Source organism: Nicotiana sylvestris, chromosome 12 (genome assembly GCF_000393655.2).
Source record: "Nicotiana sylvestris chromosome 12, ASM39365v2, whole genome shotgun sequence".
NCBI classification, from domain to species: Eukaryota; Viridiplantae; Streptophyta; class Magnoliopsida; order Solanales; family Solanaceae; genus Nicotiana; species Nicotiana sylvestris.
The window spans coordinates 145101950-145125573 of record NC_091068.1 but is presented as its reverse complement, the minus strand read 5'-3'; positions in this window follow the sequence as shown (position 1 = coordinate 145125573).

Here is a 23624-nt window from a genome sequence, read left to right as displayed (position 1 = left end):
GGCTCGGTCATAGTTTTGAAAAATGAAAAAAAAAAACAATTGAAATATCCCCAAGCAAGAAACTGGGGCAGATGTTGCGTTTGATGTAAATAAATCTAATTCCGAAGGTTGTAATTAATAACCCAAAATGAATGTATTTTTGAGCCTTTTAATACCCTTTTCTTTCTAGCCTATCCAAAACCCACATTACGGTCCAAAGAAAGACCTTCCGATCAGTCTTCAAAAGATGCCAAGTCGGACAAATGAAGAGTCTTACCGGCGAACATAACATTCTGTTCCACAGCAGAAAGGACTCTAATCTCCAGCAGAAAGAGTCATACCGGCGACACTCCAAATACCCAGCTGGAAAGTGATACAAATGAGAGAGTCTTATCGGTGAAAACCTTCACAGGCACCATAAGGCGATGAAACCTGAGAGAAAACCAAAATGAGAGAGACTTGATAGTGAAAACCCTTCGGGCACTACAAGTCGAATAAGATTGAGAATCAGAGGGGGAATCGCCAATGGAAGATCTTAAAAGATGATTGACGGCAGAGGATAGGCCACATACGCATGTCATGGCCATTAGAGTCAGTATCTGCATTTGATAGGGTTTTATTTATAGTTTCTTTTGTAAAAGAGTCATCGTTTCCTTTGTCTTTTATTTTGTTTCTGTTATCTTTCTCCTTTCATAAAAAATTTCCCCAATAGAGTCTGTCCGGTCAGAACAAGTATGAAATGACTTCAAAATATGCCATCAGCTTTCCAAGATGAGATCTGACTAGTATATCCAAATGGTATAGTCAGCGAGGAACAAGCGCGAGGCCAGTGTCAAAAAAGATATCCCCAGCAAAGGGAATTGACAAAAGGATTGACGATCATCAAGAGAGATATCCTTGCCAAAACCAAGGTTATAAACCTCAAAGGCCAAGGCCCATGAACAGAGCAAGGAGAGCAATGAGCATGATTTGGCGAAATCCATACTAGACTAAAAGGTCGGGAAAATGCCAGTTTCCGAGCTATGCCACAAAAGAAGAGGGATATCTCCAGCAGGAAGGGATTATCCCCAGCACATAATATCATCCCCAACAAGTTGTGGAACACAGAGCAAGGAGGGAGAGAGGGAAAACCATCCCAGCAGGAGTATCACAACCAACCACCGCGTTTTAAACTAACAAATTTTGTTTGATTTGAAACAGGTAAAGGAAATGACATTGATGCAGAAACGCATGCCACAAGGGATATTATCAAACTGGGGCAGAAAATTTTCCTTCCATTTAGAAAATTTTCTGGAAGTCAGGTACCCCCAACTGATAACATTTTACCTCCAACAGGTAAGTAAATAATTCCTCAACAGTGTTATCCCTAGCAGTTGCGAGGGGTCCAACACAAGGTTGGAAAGTCGGTATCCTCAGCGGTTCCTTTCGGGGAAAGGCAAAACGACTCTCAAGGGAGGTAGTCTTTGAAGGAAGAAGCTGTGCAAAAACAAAAAGAATAAAAAAGGAATAAAAAAAAAATATATATATATATATATATATATATATATAATAATAAAAATGGGGAAGGTAGAAAAGGAAAATTCATCCCAATCCCCAGCAAGTATTCAAGGTAAGACATTTTCAAGTCTTAAAAATATTTTGGGTTCATCCGCCCTCAAATAGGATTTGTTGGGTTCATCCGCCCTCAAATAGGATATGTTGGGTTCATCCGCCCTCAAACAGGATCTGTCGGGTTCATCCGCCCTCAAATAGGATCTGTTGGGTTCATCCGCCCTCAAATAGGATCTGTTGGGTTCATCCGCCCTCAAACAGGATCTGTCGGGTTAATCCGCCCTCAAATAGGATCTGTTGGGTTCATCCGCCCTCAAATAGGATCTGTTGGGTTCATCCGCCCTCAAATAGGATATGTTTGGGTTCATCCGCCCTCAAACAGGATCTGTCGGGTTAATCCGCCCTCAAATAGGATCTGTTGGGTTCATCCGCCCTCAAATAGGATCTGTTGGGTTCATCCGCCCTCAAATAGGATATGTTTGGGTTCATCCGCCCTCAAACAGGATCTGTCGGGTTAATCCGCCCTCAAATAGGATCTGTTGGGTTCATCCGCCCTCAAATAGGATCTGTCGGGTTCATCCGCCCTCAAATAGGATATGTTGGGTTCATCCGCCCTCAAATAGGATATGTTGGGTTCATCCGCCCTCAAATAGGATATGTTGGTTTCAGTCTTTACATTTCTTGACCAGGCGCCCACCTGTATAACGAGAGGAATACTTTTATGTCTTAGTTTAAACAGGCGCCCACCTGTATAACGAGAGGAATACTTTTGTCTGTGCATTTCATATTCTAGGCACCCACCTGTATAACAAGGGAATACATTTTGTGTCTTTACCCATAGGAGATGCATTTCCTCCTAAGTTTTAGTTTACCCATAGGAGATGCATTTCCTCCTAGGTTTGTTTAGTTTCACCCATAGGAGATGCATTTCCTCCTAAGTTTGAGTTTTACCCATAGGAGACGCATTTCCTCCTAAGTTTAAGTGTTACCCATAGGAGACGCATTTCCTCCTAAGTTTAAGTTTTACCCATAGGAGACGCATTTCCTCCTAAGTTTAAGTTTTACCCCCTAGGAGACGCATTTCCTCCTAAGTTCATTTTAGTTTCACCCGTAGGAGATGCATTTCCTCCTAAGTGGTTGTTAAAGAAAAAAAAACAACAAAAAGATAGAGACCTAGTCTGATGAACCTTCTCCTAGGATCAAAATCTTAGTCTGATGAATCTTTCTCCTAAGATACCAAAAAGAAAAGACCTAGTCTGATGAACTTTCTCCTAGGATCAAAATCTTAGTCCGATGAATTTTTCTCCTAAGATAGAGACCTAGTCTGACGAACCTTCTCCTAGGATCAAATCTCAGTCTGATGAATCTTTCTCCTGAGATACCAAAAACAAAAATGACCTAGTCTGACGAACCTTCTCCTAGGATCAAAATCTTAGTCCGATGAATTTTTCTCCTAAGATAGAGACCTAGTCTGACGAACCTTCTCCTAGGATCAAATCTCAGTCTGATGAATCTTTCTCCTGAGATACCAAAAACAAAAATGACCTAGTCTGACGAACCTTCTCCTAGGATCAAAATCTTAGTCCGATGAATTTTTCTCCTAAGATAGAGACCTAGTCTGACGAACCTTCTCCTAGGATCAAATCTCAGTCTGATGAATCTTTCTCCTGAGATACCAAAAACAAAAAATGACCTAGTCTGACGAACCTTCTCCTAGGATCAAAATCTTAGTCCGATGAATTTTTCTCCTAAGATAGAGACCTAGTCTGACGAACCTTCTCCTAGGATCAAATCTCAGTCTGATGAATCTTTCTCCTGAGATACCAAAAAAAAAAAAGACCTAGTCTGATGAACCTTCTCCTAGGATCAAAATCTTAGTCTGACGAATTTTTCTCCTAAAATAGAGACCTAGTCTGACGAATCTTCTCCTAGGATCAAAATCTTAGTCCGATGAATCTTTCTCCTAAGATGCTAAAAAAAAACATTTTTGAAAAAAAAAGAAAAAAAAAAGAAAGAAAAACGTTTGAAAAAGAGTCATTTTCCTAAACCCAGGCGCCCACCTGCATAACGAGAGGAATACATTTCAGTCTTTTTCATTACAAGTGTTGAAGTTGGGAGCCCGCCCATAGAACAGAGGAATACATTTCAGTCATTGAAGTTAGGCGCCCACCTGTATAACAAGGGAATACATCCTAATCTAGTGTTTAGTTCACTCTCAGCACTGCATCAGTAGTATCAGTGGGCTACGATTTTGCTAACAACTCACAAACCTTCCCAGTGAAAACTGGGTTAGGAAATTTTGTTTGTTTTGTTTGTTTTGATTGTCAGGGGCCTGCCTGTAGAGCAAAAGAGTGTTATATGTCAAAGATTGAAGAAGTTAAGGGTCCGCCTGTAAAACAGCGGGATCGTTCAAATTCAAGCCGTAACCCATTGGAAGGCAGAAGGCTACGACAAAAATCCCCAGCACTCAATCCAAGATAGAAGCAACAAGAAGCTCGCCCCAAGAATGCGAGTCAACAGTCTGAGAGAGTCAACAAAAGCTAGTCACAAAAACAAAAAGAAAAAAAGAAGAAAAAGAAAAGGAGAAAAATGAATGAATCCGAAGCACGGATGTGGAGAACAAATGTGATCTGCTCAAGAACTAGCGCCTACCACTAGCAAGTACCAAGGTTCAAATCCAAAGTCTGTATGAAGCACCATTCAAGACTCAAGACCAAGTTTCAGAAGACTTAAGAGATAGGAATCCTTGTAACTAGTAGCTGATAGGCTTAGTTAGTCTTTTTCAGTTTTCATTTTTGTTGTAACGACAGGACCGCGGACCGGAACCTCAACGGAACGGCACCTCGATCGGCTCTTCACCTCGGTACACTTCACTATCTCTCTCATTTCCGAACTACACGTGGCCTGATTCCTGTATAACCAAGGATATGTAGGCAGCTCAGATACCAGGGCTCGGTCACATTCCCTCCCTTTCCTTAAGTGTAGTCCGTCCAAGTAATGGTCGGGTCAAAAACACGTCCAGTCGTTCTTTGTCGGAAAACTCTTCGTGTTTCCAGTCAAAGAGGGGCAGCTGTAAGCACGTGATTTTTGACCCTCCCCGAGAATTTTCACATTTTTTGCGTGAATATGTGAAATTGAGTCTAGTACAGCTATTTTAACTATTTTTACTTTATTTCGTTGCAAAAAGAAAATTTCAAACAAATATATATATAAATTTTAGTTTATGTATTTCTCATAAACTTGAAAAATACAAAAATTGCACTTTATTTTTATACCTTGTATAATTTCGAAAAAATACAAAAATAATAATTCTGTTAAAGTTTTATAGTCATTTTTAACTTGGAAAAAATACAAAAAAATATTACCTCATATTTTATATTAATATTTAAAACGAAAATTACAAAAAAATAGTTTTATTAATATTTTGTAGCTATTTTAAAATCTTGAAAAATATTTAAAAATATATAGTTTTGTTTAAATACTAGTCTTATTTTTGATAGTTATTTTGCTTACATAGGACTAGTTAAGCAACGTGTTCCTATTTCTCGGGTCCGGGCAAAAGAATAATATTCGGGTTTAAACTACCCGGTTTTAGGCCTAATTTTCGGACCGAGCCCATAATTAACCGTGTCCAGGACACGTGGGGAACCCCACCACGCGTGGGGGACATATGCCTCGAACCCCACCACGCGTGGGGCTCATTTTCATGGGCAAAGCATTACAAAACACGGACCAACGAAAAGGGACGGAGGGATTTTTTAAAAAAATGGGAAAAAGGGGTACTGTTCCCTTTTCTTCTTGATAAAGAAGAACGAACGAAAGACAAGAAAGGAAGAAACTGGAAAAATTTGGTTTTTGGAAGATACTGTTGATCTTCTTCTTGGAGAAGAAGAAAAACGAAACCCTACTTCCCCCACGTCAAAACCCACCGGCAAGCATCGTCGTCCCTGCCCCCTACTCCCTCGCGACCAACCAGTCCACCAAGCGTCAAACTCACCCAAAACCACCCGTCTCCTCCCAAACTCCAACCTATCAGTCCGTCAGCCTTCTCCCTCGTCGTCTCACACAGTCGAACCACCGTGAAGCCTCCCATCTGGACTCCCTCGCGTCATCGCTGCCCTTGGAGCGCAGCGGCCCAAGCAGTCCAATGAACGACCACCTCTAAAACAACCCTTCTAACGCCGAACCACCATAACTGGCCGGAAAACGAACCAGAAAACCCCATCGTCGACCTTACCACCAAACACCATAACCATCGTCATCATCTTCTTCGTCATTCAGCCCGTCGCCCCCCCTACTGCTGCTTCGTCGTTAGGGAGGCAGCTGTTGCTGCGTCGCCGCGCTGCCTAGCAGCTATCGCCACAGCCTTCTCCTTCGCGCCACTAGTTCCCTCCATAGCTGCCCTTTCCTCACATCCAAACGACCCATCTGCTGTAGCTTCATGTACCAGTTGCTGCGTCGGAGATACAGCAGCAACTAACAATCTTGGGGCGTCGACAGTTGTGGGGTCCAAGCTTTCCATCGAGGTCGTCTTTGGTTCGTCGAGGTCCGGTACGTCGAGGTGCTGTCCGAGGTTCCGTCGTTGTTCTTCGTTCAGAGAGGTCCGGCTTGAGTTCCGTCGGAATCGTGTTTGTCGTTCTGAGTTTGTCGAGGTGCAAAGGTTAGTAAACCTCGATGTATTAGATAAATAAAATGTTACGGAATGTTCAAAAAATGCAATATAGAATTTGGTTTGGAAATTTTCTGCCTATGTTTCATTGTCTGCATTTTGGTTCATTTTTATGTTATGTTATTCTTGTTTATTTGATGTCGTTTAATTAAGTTGGACTAGTCGTTCTATGACACAAGTTTGACGTTAATTTGTTCGTCCTTTAATTTGCTTAGTTCATTCAAAAAAAAATTATTATTAGTACATGTTATTACTAATCCCGAAATACTCAATCGCTAAAACTCTTTTATTAAACCTCTAACAAGTTATGAGATTTTAGTTGTAAAGAAGCTGTAAGGTTTAGTATGGTTAAAAGCGTAGAAATGGCATCCTTTTAAAAATAAATAAATAATTATAAAAAAAAATGAATAAAAAAATAATAATAAAATAAATAAAATGAGACGAGCCTCGCCGGAAAAAATATACAGATTGTGGAGCCCTCTAAATGTATATATTAAATACTTAGATTCCGGGATGGGTCGTTTAGCAAGTTTCACGGCCCTACCCCAAAATAATAATGCGCTAGTTGCTTTAGGCGCGCCTTTAATAATGTTATCTCCCTAAGCTCGGGTGCACATTTATGTGACCCAAATCCAAATCTCAACGGAGTCGAAATATGTCTTTAGTCACGGGCGCATTGATTGTGGCGTGGCCCGAGATGCATTTTCATGACGTTGCAAATTCTTTAAAAAAAAATAAGAATGAGATGAGCCTCGCCAAATAAAAACACAAATTGTGGGGCCCTCAGTAAATACTTGTTTAAATTACTCGGAATTCAGGAGGGCCGTTTAGCGAATTTCACGGCCTCCCCAAAATAATAACACGATAGTCTCTTTAGGCGCGTGTTTAATAATCTATTTTTCTTAAACTTGGGTGTGCATTTCATGTGACCTAAATCCAAATCCTAAAACATCAAATAAAATATATCTCGGATTGTGGGTGCATTTCATGTGACACAGTCCAAAGATATGTTTTAAGCGATGTTCACTTTCCTTAATAATAATAATTAACAAAGCGGTTAAAAGACAAAATTTGCACATGGTTCATAATTGTATTAAAAATCAGATAAATAAGCCAAATATAACAGTTGAGCGACCGTGCTAGAACCACGGAACTCGGGAATGCCTAACACCTTCTCCCGGGTTAACAGAATTCCTTATCTAGATTTCTGGTACGCGGACTGTAATATAGAGTCATTATTTTCCTCGATTCGGGATTAAAATTGGTGACTTGGGACACCCTAAATCTCCCAAGTGGCGACTCTGAAATAAACAAATAAATCCCGTTTCGATTGTCCTTTAATTGGAAAAAACTCCCATGCGCCCCCCGGGTGCGTAAAAAGGAGGTGTGACACTTAGTCCACTCCTTGGGCATGACATCTTTGTTTTCCTAAAGCAACTCCTCTATGCAAGGTGGCAGTGTCTCTTGAAAACTCTTGTCTTCCTCTAGACTTTCAATGATTGCCACGAATGTTGGCTCCCCCTTCTTGATCCCCTTGACAACCTGCATGGTTGATAGTTGTGCTTGGATCAGTTCATATGACATAGTCACTGTAGGTACCATGCAAGCTCCTTCTCGCTCCATAACCAAGAGACGTTGGAGGTAGGGGTCGATCAAAGTATGACAATGTCTAAAGAACTCTTGCCCCAGTATGATGTCAAAGATATCCATAGCGGTTAAGGTAAAGTTTGTCATACCTTTCCAAGTTTCCAATTTGACACCAACTCCATTAGCTATCCCACGAGCATTCTGTATCTCGGCATTCACTATCTTTACGCGAGAGTTGGTTGGAGCAAGCTTCAATTCTAGTCTTTTTGCGGCAACCTCAGTTACGAAATTATGAGTTGCTCCAGTATCCATCATTGCACGAGCGGGCTTGTTATTGATGGTGAGATCCACGTATTGATTGCCATTCTCGGTAGGTTAGATAGCTTGCTTCGTGACAGCACCACATAAGTCGATCATACCCAACTGTGCAGTTCCCAAACTTTCTCTTTGTGGCTGCTCCTTCCATTCACGGACCATGGTACTGAGGCTCTTTAGGTCGGGACAATTCCTGAAGTCATGCGGCCCTCCGCATATGTAGCATCCCTTTTTCTTGGCGTAGCCCTAACGACCACTCGACTTTTTGGAATCTTGAGTCTTGGAGTATTGATGTTGTATCTCCTTGCCTTTTTCACGGTCTCCCCCACCTTTGACATTGTTAACTTTTGACTCCTTGCCTTTTCCTTTGTCGTGCTTGTCATGCCTGAAATCCATCAATGATTCGGCTTTCACTATGGCTTGGTCTATATCCGCGACTTGCCGGCGTTGCAATCTTACTTAACCCAATTTTGCAACCCGTCCATGAAGTGGAACAACAAGTCATCATTGTTTGGAAAGAACTGTTGCTTGAACTCGGCTTTGAACTAGTCCTACGTGCTAATAAAACATAGACCTTTATCCACGTCAGCCATCTTCCTTCTCCACCATAGCATGATAGTCTCTGAGAGATACAACACGGCAGTGTTGATCTTGGCCTCGTCATCCCTCACTTTCCCATGCCTAAAGTAGTTCTCCAAGTGCCAAAAGAAGTTTTCCACTTCTTGTGAATCACGAACACCTTTGAACACTAAGGGTTTAGGAGCCTCGATCTTGGTCTCCCTCGTCACCACAACATTGTTGGCTGCCTAGGTCACGCTAGCATCGACATGCTCCTCGAGTGACTTCATCTTTGCCTTCATCGCATCGATAGTACTCAAAGCCTCCATGAGTCTGAACTCTAAGCCAGTGGTGGTTTGCCTTAGTTCCATCTCGGTCTGTGTACGTCCCTCCAAGTCATTTCGGATACTCTCAATCTCTTCAAGAGTGTGCCCCTCAAGAACGCTAAGGATGCCTTTCACCTTCCCCGAGCATTGGCCAAAGATCTCCATGGCGTCGATCCCCGTGTTCATCTTCATCACCCACTCTTTACTGAGCGAGACGTCCTCGGGCAAGACCTCCACTTCATTCTCGCTCGCCTTAATGATAGATGGTTCTTGGGATGTAAGCCCCTCGTTTGGCACAATCTCGGGCAGCTCCTCTTGGCTCTTGTTGGTGGCGTTCCTCTTTTTGTTGCGGCCCTTCCTGTCAACAGCATCCTGGATTACGTTGGCTTAGGTGTTAGCAGCGTTAATTTCTCCGTTGTTCACCATTCTCTTAGTTGAAATCTTCGCTCTGATACCATGTTGTCACGTCCTTAGTTGTTAACTAAGTACACATGCGGCACTTGACAACTCGCTCATGATCTTGCACAACTTGCTCACGTTCTTGCTATGCCAAATCAGCCTTACTACACTCAAGATCGCTAAGAGAATGGTAGAAAGAACACAAGAGAATTGTTAAGGGAAGCTTTATATTAGAGAGAACTTGAATTTTTTGCTTGGTGAATTACAAATGAATGGCCCCCTTTATATACTAGTCTCATAGGGGCTAGTGTATAAATATTAATTATTACACAAGTCCTTAATATTTACGAGATAAGAGCTTTCTCTAGAATTCTCTACAATCCTAGAAGATTTTGAGGACTTTTCTAGCAAATCCATAAGGATCTAGGTGTCACACCTCCTTTTTCCGCCTACGCGAGGGGTGAAGGAGTTTTTTCAATTAAAGGACAATCGAAACAGAATTTGTTTATTTATTTTAGAGTCGCCACTTGGGAGATTTAGGGTGTCCCAAGTCACCGGTTTAATCCCGAATCGAGAAAAAGAATGACTCTGTTTAACAGTCCGCGAACCAGAAATCCGGATAAGGAATTCTATTAACCCGGGAGAAGGTGTTAGGCATTCCCGAGTTCCGTGGTTCTAGAACGGTCGCTCAACTGTCATATTCGGCTTGATTATCTGATTTAATACATGTTGAACCTATGTGCGAATTGTAACTTTTAACCGCTTTTGTCATTATTATTATTTTTATCAAGAATTTCAACATCGTGGAAATACATCTCGAACCACATCACATCAATGCACCCGTGGTTGTTGGCAGATTTCAACTCTGTTGAGATTTGGATTTGGGTCACATAAATGTGCACCCGAATTTAGGAAAATAACATTATTAAATATACGCCTAAAGACTAACACGTTGTTATTTTGAGAAAAGCCGTAAAGTTCGCTATGCGGCCTGTCTCGAAATCTATGCATTCGAAATAACTATACGTTAAGGGCCCCGCAATTTGTGTATTCTTATTTTGTCGAGGCTCGTCTCATTCATTATTTTTTAAAGGAATTTGCAACATCATGGACATGCGTCTCGAACCACGTTACAATCAATGTACCCGTGATTAGAGATACATTTCGACTCCGTTGAGATTTGGATTTGGGTCACATAAATGTGCACCCGAGTTTAAGAAGGTAAGATTATTAAAATGCGCCTAAAGCGATTAGCGTATTATTATTTTGGGTAAGGCCGTGGAGTTCGCTAAGCGGCCTATCCCGAGTTCTAAGTAATTAACACATACATTTTTGTGAGGGCCTCGCAATCTGTGCGTTTTATTTGGCGAGGCTCGCCTCGTTGTTTTTATTTAAAGGGTTAAACCTACAGCGACTACATTTTCTATTAAGTTCGTCTCTAAAATAAAAGAAAATCTCTCAATTAATTACATGCTAAAAAAAGGACGTAACTTATTAGTTATTAATTTACGGCTAATACAAATGGAAAATTGCAATCGAGTTTGTACAAAGAGAGATTGCTTTCATTCTATATTCTATTATTTAATAACACTAGAATATGAGATTGACACACAATAATATCAAAACAAATTGACTATTCTTTGATTGATTTAAACTAACATTATTAGATGAAGGAATTATTATACATATGTAACCCCATTACTCATTAATCAGTCAACTATATTTTTATACAAAAGAAAGGAAAACTCTATTCAAGCACAAATCTAAACAGGAGGAATTCAACAGAAACAAAGCCTGGTCAATACTTCATTTCGCCTCAAGCTAAGAGTGTACAAATATGTACCTGGAAATGGCAATACAAGAAGATGAAAGAGCAGTCAGCAACAGTAACAACACGGCAAGACAACAGCAACCCAACAGCAGCAATTCGAACCAGATTCGAGACCCAGAAAAATTTGAAGAAAACCAAGCAAGCTCGATAGAACAAACCCAAAAGTTTGTAAAAGACTTAAACAGCAACAAACCACATCACCGCAAACATACTCAACCCCACGTGTATTAAACCCGAAACTAAACTCGTCTCACTTTGTTTTTGTTTTCTCTTTTTAAATTCTCCAACACTCTCTTAGGATTTTCAGAATGTCTTTCTCTCTCCAAAAATAATCCTCTCTAAAAACTATCTTTGTAAAAAAAATGTCCTCCTAAAATATTCTCTCAAAATCGTCCCTTTTTTATGTCAAAATGACTCTTATTTATAGCAAGACTCTTGTCTTGAACCACTAACCCGAAATATTCTTTTAATTGTATGCCTTGTCCCCACTACTTAATGTTTTTCTTATTTAATTCCCTTGTCCCCCATGCCTACATGTTTTGTCCCCCACTATATTAAACAAATATATCAACTCCACTCCATTATATCTTGTCCCACATGCTTAACTTAAATAATTACATTATTCCCCCACTACATTATGTCTTGTCCCCCACTATATTAAACAATTATATTACCTCCCCACTAACTTATGTCTTGTCCCCCACAATGTACTATTTTAATATTGTTAATGTCTAGTGGACAGAACACTTAGATTAAATAATTGTTCAAATGTTCAATTCCAAAAATACCCCTCCGACCTTACTGAAATTACCATTTTACCCCTGAACGTACTGCAATTTACCAATCTGCCCCAATCAGCTATAACCAATTCACCTAATCAATTCCAACCAAAATACAGCAGATATAACCAATTTCTAAACAAATTCAAACAACAAATCCCATGAACACGGATTGAATCATACAACATCAAATTAATGGGAATAAGTTAACCATATTGGGAGCCAATTCTGGTTAACTTAGACACAAATGAACGAGCAATGAGTAAACAATATTAACAACAAAAGTAAACTGAAACAACATGAATCACAATTAACGGAAACAAAATGCAAACTGAAATCATATGATGAACAACAAAAGACAGGAAACCAAACAATACACAAAACGAAATTATCTGAACCAACTCAATATTAGCAAAGATATTGTGCATTCTACAACTAATAATAACGAGTGACAAACCAATCGAACTCAAATTCGACTAAAAGAATTCAACGAATTTCTTACAACCAAGATTCAATCCAAGAACGATTCAAATTCCTTAAACCCATAACATTTAAACAGATTTTAGCGGCTCTTATCTTACTCACATATAGATCATAAAAATGAGAAAGGGAGATGAGACGGACCTTAAAAACTTTTAACAATCCGTACCTTGACTGCGTATGAACTATTTCGATGACCCCGACCAAAGCTCGAACAAACGAGATGGTGAAGCCTCGTTTTGGTTTTGAACTGAAGGCGACGAAAACAAAAAGTGAAGCAGCAGCGATGGAGTTTGGTTTTGAATCCAGATGCTCGACGAGGCAGCAGCAACTCAGCCAAAGCAGATGCTGGACGAAGCTGAAGGCAGCAACAACGCAGCAGGTGAGGTTTGTTGGTGATCGACGAGCTGCTTCACGTCGTTGGCTGGATGCAGCATGAGCATCAGAAGCGAGCTGGTCGTTTGGATGGAGAAAAACAAAGCGAAACCCCACATCCATGGCTGGAGCTCGAAGATATGGCAGTGGTGAGCGGAGGCAGCCATGGGAGCTTGAGCTCGAGCTCAACGAAGACGAAGAAGATGAAGCAGCAGCAACGGGGTTTGTTTGGACGTAGCAGAAGCAGCAATGGCGAATGAGAAGGTTTGTTGGTGGAGCAGATGAAGCAAACCCCACGTCCATGGCTGGAGCTCGGAGATGGCAGTGGTCGTTCATGGCGGCGTCAAACATGGAGTTCGACGAAGAAGGCAGCCATGGGAGCTCGAGCTTGACAACGAAGATGAAGCAGCAGCAGTGGTCGACATCGTTGGTTCGAAGGCAGCCATAGATGTGTATGTTTTGGAGTTTTTGGGAAGATGAAGAGATAGGGGGCGGATTGGTTAGGGTTTTTTTTTTTAGGTTGAAATGAGATAGAGGAAAATAGGGGTGTTGGGCGGGTATTTTTGGTTATGGGGTGGACCGGGTCGGGTTAACCCGGTATGGGTTTGGTTCTTTGGGCTTGTGGTTAAAAATTGAAAAAGAGACCCAATTCCGATTTTCTTTATATTTTTTGCTCTATTTTCTTTTACTTTCTAATTAATAAAACTAAAATTCTATATTAAATTATAAGCTAAATTAACTTATAAAAAATACTAATTAATTTCTAGTGACAAATATCATACATAATTAAACACCTATTAAAACAAAATTGCACAATCTGACATTGAATGCTAAAAATGCAAACGATGCATATTTTTGTAATTTTCATTCTTGTAAAACAAACTTAATTATTCCTAATTGTAGAATTAAATCCTAAATGCAAATGCGACATATTTTTGTATTTTTTTTATTAATTTAACAAATAAACATGCATGGACAAATACAAATAATTATCCAAAAATGTCACAAAAATTCTCAAAATTGCACACAAAGGAAAATCATTTTATTTTGAATTTTTTTGGGAGTAATTCTTTCATAGGGCAAAAATCACGTGCTTACAGCTGCCCCTCTTTGTCCGAAGACACGAAGGGTTTTCGTGCAAAGATAAGGTGAGCGATTTTTGCCCATCTGAGTACTCCGTGTGAAGCATTTTTTGAAAAAGATTTAACCGAACCTTTGATTCAAAGGTTTCCTACATATCCCTGGCTAGAAGGGAATCAGGTTAATGTAGTTCTGGAAGTTTTGGTAGCTGGGACTACCATGGGACTGCAATGTTACTGCTGCTGCATGCTGTTATTACTGCTTACCGATCTCCTTATTACACCGTGCTTAAAAGAAAAATCAAGAAGCTAGGCTAGACTACGGATTACAAGATCCCATCTATCTTCCATTTGTTCTTGATGCCTTGCTGTCTTGTCGGCTTGCGTCTATTCCGGTGCTTCTTTCTTCCGAGTACTGACGGGGATGACACCGACCTTTTGCTACTCTGAATACCAATTCTCACTGTCTAGTTCGGTCCGCTGGGTTATGGCTTCCTTCATTAAGCTTTTCAGTGGTTCCTCTGAGGATACGGTTTTCTTCATCAGATTTTTTATGCTGGGCATAATTCAATGTTCACAGGCCGCTTCTTTCAAGATGCGTCTTTTCTTCCTTTTGACTCATGCGCTTGAATTTGTGCTGAGACCTCTTGTTGCAACCTTCCGCTTTCCGGTGCTGGGGATTTTTGTTGTTTCTCGCTGGGGATTCCAGTTGGATTCTTCTGCTTTACTGACTTGCAATGTATTCCTCTGTTATATGGGCGGGCTCCCAACTTCAACCAACAACTTTGAAAATAAATTCGTCATTCCTCTCTTCAGGCGGGCTCCTGACCTTCACAATTTTTTTTTGAAAATAAATTGTCATTCCTCTCTTCAGGCGGGCTCCTGACCTTAACAACAACTTTGAAAATAAATTCGTCATTCCTCTCTTCAGGAGGGCTCCTAACCTCTACAAAATAGACAAAGCAAAGGAAATTTTCTGCCCCAGTTTGCACTAGGAAGATTTGTGAATTGTTAGCAATATTGTAAACCACTTATACTATATGCAATGGTGAGAGTAAACTAACGACTAGGCCAGGATGTGCGTCTCCTATGAGTAAAACCCGAAACTCTGACGAGCAAATGCGTTTGCTAAAAATAAAACCTGAATGAACCAAACTAGGAAGTGCGTCTCCTACGAGTAAAACTTGTATGACCCAAAATCAGGAAGTGTGTCTCCTAGTGGTAAACTCTCATTTTTAGGAAGTGCGTCTCCTAAAGTAAAATATAACCCGAAAGACCCAGACTAGCAAGTACGTCTCCTAGGGGTGAAACTTCAATGATTTAAACTAGGAAGTGTGTCTCCTACGAATGAACTTAAATGAACCAGACTAGGAAGTGCGTCTCCTAGGAGGAAATCTCGATTTAGGAAGTCCGTCTCCTAAAGCAAAAATATAACCTAAACGACTCAGACTACGAAGTGCGTCTCCTAGGGGTGAAACTTCAATGATTCAAACTAGGAAGTGCGTCTCCTATGCATGAATCTTAATTTAGGCAGTGCGTCTACTATGCCTGAAATAAACTTAGGAAGTGCATCTCCTAGGGGTAAAAATAAACTTAGGAAGTGTGTCTCCTATGGGTAAAACTTAATGATTTTAAACTAGGAAGTGTGTCTCCTATTAATGAAAACTTAATTTAGGAAGTGCGTCTCATATGCATGAAATCTTAATTTAAGAAGTGTGTCTCCTATGCATGAAATTAAACTTAGGAAGTGCGTCTCCTAGGGGTAAAAATAACTTAGGAAGTGTGTCTCCTATGGGTAACACTTTAATGATTTTAAACTAGGAAGTGCGTCTCCTATTAATGAAAACTTAATTTAGGAAGTGCGTCTCCCATGCATGAAATTAAACTTAGGAAGTGCGTCTCCTAGGGGTAAAATAAACTTAGGAAGTGCGTCTCCTATGGGTGAAACTTTAATGATTTTAAACTAGGAAGTGCGTCTCCTATTAATAAAAACTTAATTTAGGAAGTGCGTCTCCTATGCATGAAATCTTAATTTAGGAAGTGCGTCTCCTGTGCATGAAATTAAACTTAGGAAGTGCGTCTCCTAGGGATAAAAATAACTTAGGAAGTGCATCTCCTATGGGTAAAACTTTAATGATTTTAAACTAGGAAGTGTGTCTCCTATTAATGAAAACTTAATTTAGGAAGTGCGTCTCCTATGCATGAAATTAAACTTAGGAAGTGCGTCTCCTAGGGTAAAAATAAACTTAGGAAGTGCGTCTCCTATGGGTAAAACTTTAATGATTTTAAATTAGGAAGTGCGTCTCCTATTAATGAAAACTTAATTTAGGAAGTGCATCTCCTATGGGTAAAAATAAACTTAGGAAGTGCGTCTCCTGGGGTAAAAATAAACTTAGGAAGTGCGTCTCCTAGGGATAAAAATAAACTTAGGAAGTGCGTCTCCTATGGGTGAAACTTTAATGATTTTAAACTAGGAAGTGCGTCTCCTATTAATGAAAACTTAATTTAGGAAGTGCGTCTCCTATGCATGAAATCTTAATTTAGGAAGTGCGTCTCCTATGCATGAAATTAAACTTAGGAAGTGTGTCTCCTAGGGGTAAAAATAACTTAGGAAGTGCGTCTCCTATGGGTAAAACTTTAATGATTTTTAACTAGGAAGTGCGTCTCCTATTAATGAAAACTTAATTTAGGAAGTGCGTCTCCCATGCATGAAATCTTAATTTAGGAAGTGCGTCTCCTATGCATGAAATTAAACTTAGGAAGTGCGTCTCCTAGGGATAAAAATAAACTTAGTAAGTGTGTCTCCTATGGGTAAAACTTTAATGATTTTAAACTAGGAAGTGCGTCTCCTATTAATGAAAACTTAATTTAGGAAGTGTGTCTCCTATGCATGAAATCTTAATTTAGGAAGTGCTTCTCCTATGCATGAAATTAAACTTAGGAAGTGCGTCTCCTATGCATGAAAATAAACTTAGGAAGTGCATCTCCTATGGGTAAAAACAAACTTAGGAAGTGCGTCTCATATGGGTAAAAATAAACTTAGGAAGTGCGTCTCCTATGGGTAAAACTTTAATGATTTAAACTAGGAAGTGCGTCTCCTATGAATGAAATCTTAATTTAGGAAGTGCGTCTCCTATGCGTGAACCATTTCCTTCTTCCTGAATTACCTTCTTACAGAACTGCTTTCCTTAAAAACTTGTGTTGTCTTCCCTCGAAACTGCTGGGGAATTATTTACTTACCTGTTGGGGGATAAAATGTTATCAGCTGGGGATAACGCTGTCGAGGATAACACTGTCGGGGGATTTTGATTCCTTCAAAACTAGTGCTTCACTCTTCGGAAGGCTGCCGGGAATGACACTAGCCTTTTGCTTTTTCCGAGCATAAGTTTCATCCTTTTGTTCCGTCCGCTGGGGAACAACTTCCTTCATTAAAACTTATTATGCTGGGGGTAACACTGGTTCAAAAACCACTTCCCTTGAGACTGGTGCCTGACTTGTGGCATGACTTGGTGCCTGACTTGTGACTGGTGCATGCATTTCCTTTGAGACTGGTACCTGACTTCCAGAAAATTTTCTAAATGAAAGGAAAATTTTTTGCCCCAGTTTGATAATCTCCCTTGTGGCATGCATTTCCGTCATCAATGCCATTTCCTTTACCTGTTTCAAATCAAACAAAATTTGTTAGTTTAAAACGCGGTGGTTGGTTGTGATACTCCTACTGGGATGACTTTTCCCTTTCTCCTTCCTTGCTCTGCGTTCCAAAACTTGTAGGGAATGATATTATTTGCTGGGGATAATCCCTTTCTGCTGGGGATATCCCTCTTCTTTTGTGGCATAGCTCGGAAACTGGCATTTCCCTGACCTTTTAGTCTCGTATGAATTTCCCAAATCATGCCCATTGCTCTCCTTGCTTTGTCCACGGGCCTTGGCCTTGAGTTTTAATAACCTTTGATTTCGGCGGGATATCCTTCTTGACACTCGCCCATCCTTTTATCAATCTCCTTGTGCGGGGGATATCTTTCTTGACACTGGCCTCGCACTTGTTCCTTCCTGACTTAAACTATTTGGATGTTCTAATCGGATCTGGTCATGCATAATTGGAAAGATGATGGCAGATTTTGAAGTCATTTCTCACTTGTTCTGACCAAACAGACTCTACTGGGGAATTTTTCTATGAAAGGAGAAAGATAAACAAAAAGGGAACCGAATAAAATACAAAGGAAAAAGATGACTCTTTAACAAGAGAAACTATAAATAAAAGCTTATCAAATGCAGATACTGACTCTAATAATCATGACATGCACATGTGGCCTATCCTCTGCCGTCAATCGTCTTTTAAGATCTTCACTTGGCGATTCCCCATCTGATTCTTAATCTTATTCGACTTGTAGTGCCCGAAGGGTTTTCACTATCAAGCCTCTCTCATTTTGGCTTTTCTCTCAGCTTTCATCGCCTTATGGTGTCCGTGAAGATTTTCACCGATAAGACTCTCTCATTTGTATCACTTTCCAGCTGGAGATTTGGAGTGTTGCCGATATGACTCTCTCTGCTGGGGATTGGGGCGTTACCCATAAGACTCTCTTTTTATTTATTTTATGTTGGGGATCAGAGTCCTTTCTGCTGTGGATCAGAGTGTTATGTTCCCCGGTAAGACTCTCATTTATCTGACTTGGCATCTTTTGAAGACAGATCAGAAGGTCTTTCTTTGGACCTTAATGTGGGATTTTGGATAGGCTAGAAAGAAAGGGTTTTAAAGGCTAAAAAACAAATCAATTTGGGATTCAAAATTACAACCTTCGGAACCGGCTTTCTTTACATCAAGCACGACTTCTTCCCCAGTTTCTTGCTTGGGGATTTTTATTTTTTGCTTTACACTATGTTACACTATGCACATTATGCACACTATGCACCCTATGACCGAGCCGTGAGGCGCCTACGTATCCTATTTGAGGAATTAGGTCAAACGTAGTTCCCAATTCCTCTTTTTTCATTTCTATTATTTTCTTTTCTTTTCTTTTTCTCATTTCTCCTTTCTCTTTTGTCGTTTTGTTGTTTTCTTTTCTTTCTTTTTCTTTTCTTTTCTTTTTCTTTACTTTCCATGCTTGTATTTTCTAGTCATTGCTACTGATTCCGAACGAGGGGTACGAAAGAAAAACAATAAGGCTCAAAAGGGTTAACGAAGGATAAAGTGTTTAGGTAGCAGAACAAAATACCTTCGTCATTCCAGTCTTCAAAACATGCCAAGTGCAATCAACACAATTAAACAGAGATTTATAGCCTCTTCTGATGGTGCTGGACTTGACAATTATATTCACACATTTGCTTTTTCATTTGTCATCTCTAAAGCACCATTGGGCAACACTCTCACTCTCGACCCTCATGTCAATTTGGCGAATCCTGCTTTTAATAGTTTTCTTTATGTTTTACTTGCCCCAGTTCCACCTGACTCGAGCTCTGAATAATCTCAAACCGTCCTTATTTCCTTTAAATATTCTGATCACCTTTCCAGGGTTTTATGATTAACTTTTAAGATTAGGCCCAAACTGTGTGCGCATGTCATGTCACTAGAATCGACGCTGAACGAGGACAAAACAAAAGGATAAAAAGAATTAAACAAAGAAGATGACTGGTAATAATAAAAGGCCGGATTTTGCATTAGACTACCGGTGAAATGGTTTGAATAACAAAACAAACAAAAACAAACCAGAATAAAATCCCAAAACAAACCTGGACAAAACTAAACAAACCGCTATGACAAAAATGGAAAGATAAGAAAGTTTGACACAAGACAATATCTGAATTACAACCCTAAGAATAATTCGGACAACAGAAATGACAACAAAATAAGCCACCAAAAGCTTCTCTCTTGCTAACCAAGGAACGGAGAGTCCTCCCACTTTATCAAACCTGACATCTTAGCCACTGAGCTTCGCATCAATATTGCCAAGACCATTACCAACTTCAATATCATCAACCTCAGTCAACAAGTTCCCAATAGGATTCGAGTGCTTCTGTCATCAGGCCTCATCCCCACAAAGTGTGCATCATGATGTGCAGATAAAGGATTCTGCGTGATATTTTGGGTGTCATTGTCTTGGATTACAATCAGGTTTTCCTAGATCTTGTGTTTCCGGCTTACCACAAACAAACCACCTTTACTTTCTTTGCGATTCAAAACAAAACAGGTTAGAATGGACTCAGTCGGTCCTCATTATTAACAGCATCTTTTTCCCCTTTTTTCTTTTTTCTTTTTTCATTTTTCTTTCTTTTTTCGATTTTTTATCTTTTCTTTTTCTTTTTTTTTGTCATGGTCGAATCTTATGGAGATTGCCTACGTATCATGACCCCGCATGAATCAGACCTTGCATAGTTCGGACAAAATGAAAGGTAACAACAATGAAACATGTCACACCTCCATTTTCCGCCCCCGCGAGGGGTGAAGGAGTTTTTCCAATTAAAGGACAATCGAAACGGGATTTGTTTATTTGTTTCAGAGTCGCCACTTGGGAGATTTAGGGTGTCCCAAGTCACCAATTTAATCCCGAATCGAGGAAAAGAATGACTCTGTATTACAGTCCGCGAACCAGAAATCCGGATAAGGAATTCTGTTAACCCGGGAGAAGGTGTTAGGCATTCCCGAGTTCCGTGGTTCTAGCACGGTCGCTCAACTGTCATATTCGGCTTGATTATCTGATTTAATACATGTTGAACCTATGTGCGAATTTTAACTTTTAACCGCTTTTGTCATTATTATTATTTTTATCAAGAATTGCAACATCGTGGAAATACATCTCGAACCACGTCACATCAATGCACCCGTGGTTGTTGGCACATTTCAACTCTGTTGAGATTTGGATTTGGGTCACATAAACGTGCACCCGAATTTAAGAAAATAACATTATTAAATACGCGCCTAAAGACTAACGCGTTGTTATTTTGAGAAAAGCCGTAAAGTTTGCTAAACGGTCCATCTCGAAGTTTAAGCAATTTTAAAGCAAATATTTACTGAGGGCCCCGCAATTTTGTATTTTTATTCGGCGAGGTTCGTCTCATTATTTTTTTAAAAGGATAATCTTAGCATGACTACATTTTCTATTTTTCGTTTTCTAAAATAAATGAAGAAAAGGTCCTACTTTATTTATATACTTTTGAGTTATTATAGTTAAGTTTCGAAAGTGAGTCATTTAAAGAGTTTACATAGGAAGCGCATAGAATATTCTACATACAGACAGTAAAAGAAAGAAAAGTCTACATTAAACTACAACTTCAAATCTTTCTCATTTTTGCATTCATGCTTCGAGTGGCTTACAAGATGAACCAGTGTATCAGTTTGTGTACCTGGTATTTGGAAAGCAAGGAAAGAAGATGAAGATCAGTAGAAGCAGCAGTAGTGTAAATACACAGCAACAGCAGGTTCAACAACACAACAAAACCAGTAGCGACCAGTAAAATAACCCAGTAACAGATTGAAAAATCAGCAATACCAAAATGCAATCGCAGTCAAAGCAGAAGAGAGACGGATACAAGATGCAGTAGTTTACAGATTTTGAATAACACTTAAGGATAGACAAACGGAAATTATTCAAGTAAAAGTTCAACTTGTTTTTCTCTTTTGCTCTCAAATTATAATTTCCCAAAATTCAGTCAACTCTCTCAACTTTCTTTTCCTCTTCCAAGTCTCTCTCTTTTTTCTAAGTCCAAGTCCTTCAAAATGTTCTCTCCCAATCCTCTCTAATCATCCCTCTCTATGTCAAGAATGACTCTTATTTATAGCTGTCACACCTCCTTTTTCCGCCCCTGCGGGGGTGAAGGAGTTTTTCCAATTAAAGGACAATCGAAATGGGATTGGTTTGTTTATTTCAGAGTCGCCACTTGGAAAATTTAGGGTGTCCCAAGTCACCAATTTAATCCCGAATCGAGGAAAAGAATGACTCCGTATTACAGTCCGCGAACCAGAAATCTGGATAAGGAATTCTGTTAACCCGGGAGAAGGTATTAGGCATTCCCGAGTTCCGTGGTTCTAGCACGGTCGCTCAACTGTCATATTCGGCTTGTTTATCTGATTTTATACAATTATGAGCTCATGTGCAAGTTTTAACTTTTAACCGCTTTTGTCATTATTATTATATATATATTTTTAATCAAGAATTGCAACATCATGGAAATACATCTCCAACCACGTCACATCAATGCACCCGTGGTTGTTGGCACATTTCAACTCTGTTGAGATTTGAATTTGGGTCACATAAATGTGCACCCGAGTTTTAAGAAAATTAAATTATTAAAGGCGCGCCTAAAGCGACTAGCGTATCATTTACTTTGGGTAGGGCCGTGAAATTTTGCTAAACAGTCCATCCCGAAGTCTAAGCAGTTTTAAAACAAATATTTACCGAGGGCCCCGCAATTTTGTATTTTTATTCGGCGAGGCTCATCTCATTCTTATTTTTTAAAAGGAATTTGCAACATCATGGACATGCATCTCGGACCACGTCACAATCAATGTACCCGTGATTAGAGACACATTTCGACTCCATTGAGATTTGGATTTGGGTCACATAAATGTGCACCCGAGTTTAAGAAAGTAATTTAATTAAATCGCGCCTAAAGAATCTAACGCGTTATTATCTTTGGGGAGGGCAGTGAAATTCACTAAACGGTCCATCCCAAATTCTAAGTATTTATTATGACCAATTATTGAGGGCCCCGCAATTTACATTTTTATTTGGCGAGGCTCGTCTCATTTTTTTTTTAAAAGGATAATCTTAGAATGACTACATTTTCTATTTTTTGTTTTCTCTAAAATAACTGAAGAAAAGGTCCTACTTTATTTACATACTTTCGAGTTATTATAGTTAAGTTTCGAAAGTGAGACATTTAAAGAGTTTACATGGGCAGTGCATAGAATGTTCCACATATAGACAGTAAAAGAAAGAAAAGACTACATTAAACTACAACTTCAAATCTTTCTCATTTTTTGCATTCATGCTTCGAGTAGCTTACAAGATGAACCAATGTATCAGTTTGTGTACCTGGATAATGGAAATACAAGAAGATGAAGGAGCAGTCATCAACAGTAGTAACACAGCAAAATACAACAGTAGAAAGCCCAACACAGTAGCTTCAACACCTCAATCCAGAAATCCCAGCAACACAGAGAAAACTAGTAAAAATGTAGAAGAAAAATAGTCCGGAAATCTCTCTTTATTTTTTTTCTAGATTTGAACTCTCTATGGTGTTCTTCCGCTCTCAATATTTAAGAAAATTTGGTTCTATCTTTTTTACTCTCTCCAAAATGAATTCTGTCCATGTATATCCAGTGTATCCAGAGTGTATATCGAGTGTATACCGCTCTCTCCGCCTCCTCTTTTTTTTCTTCTCTCTATCTAGTTTTTCCTCTTTTTTGAACCCCTTTCTTCCTAAATTTTCTCTTCTATTTATAGCAAAATTTTCGAAACTTTCAGATTTGTATTTTATTATTGTTTTATTTTTTAATTAAAAGAAATCTCACTTACAAATTGCTTTTATTTTTTTAGAAAAAGAAATCCCACCTTTATTTAATTTTATTTTTAAAATTCCAAATTTAATTACTTTATCTTATTTAAAATCCCACGTTTTATTTTTTTAAAAGAGAATCTCACTTTATTTAACTTTTCTTTAAAAAAAACAAACCACTATCTTTTCTTCTTTTTTTTTAAA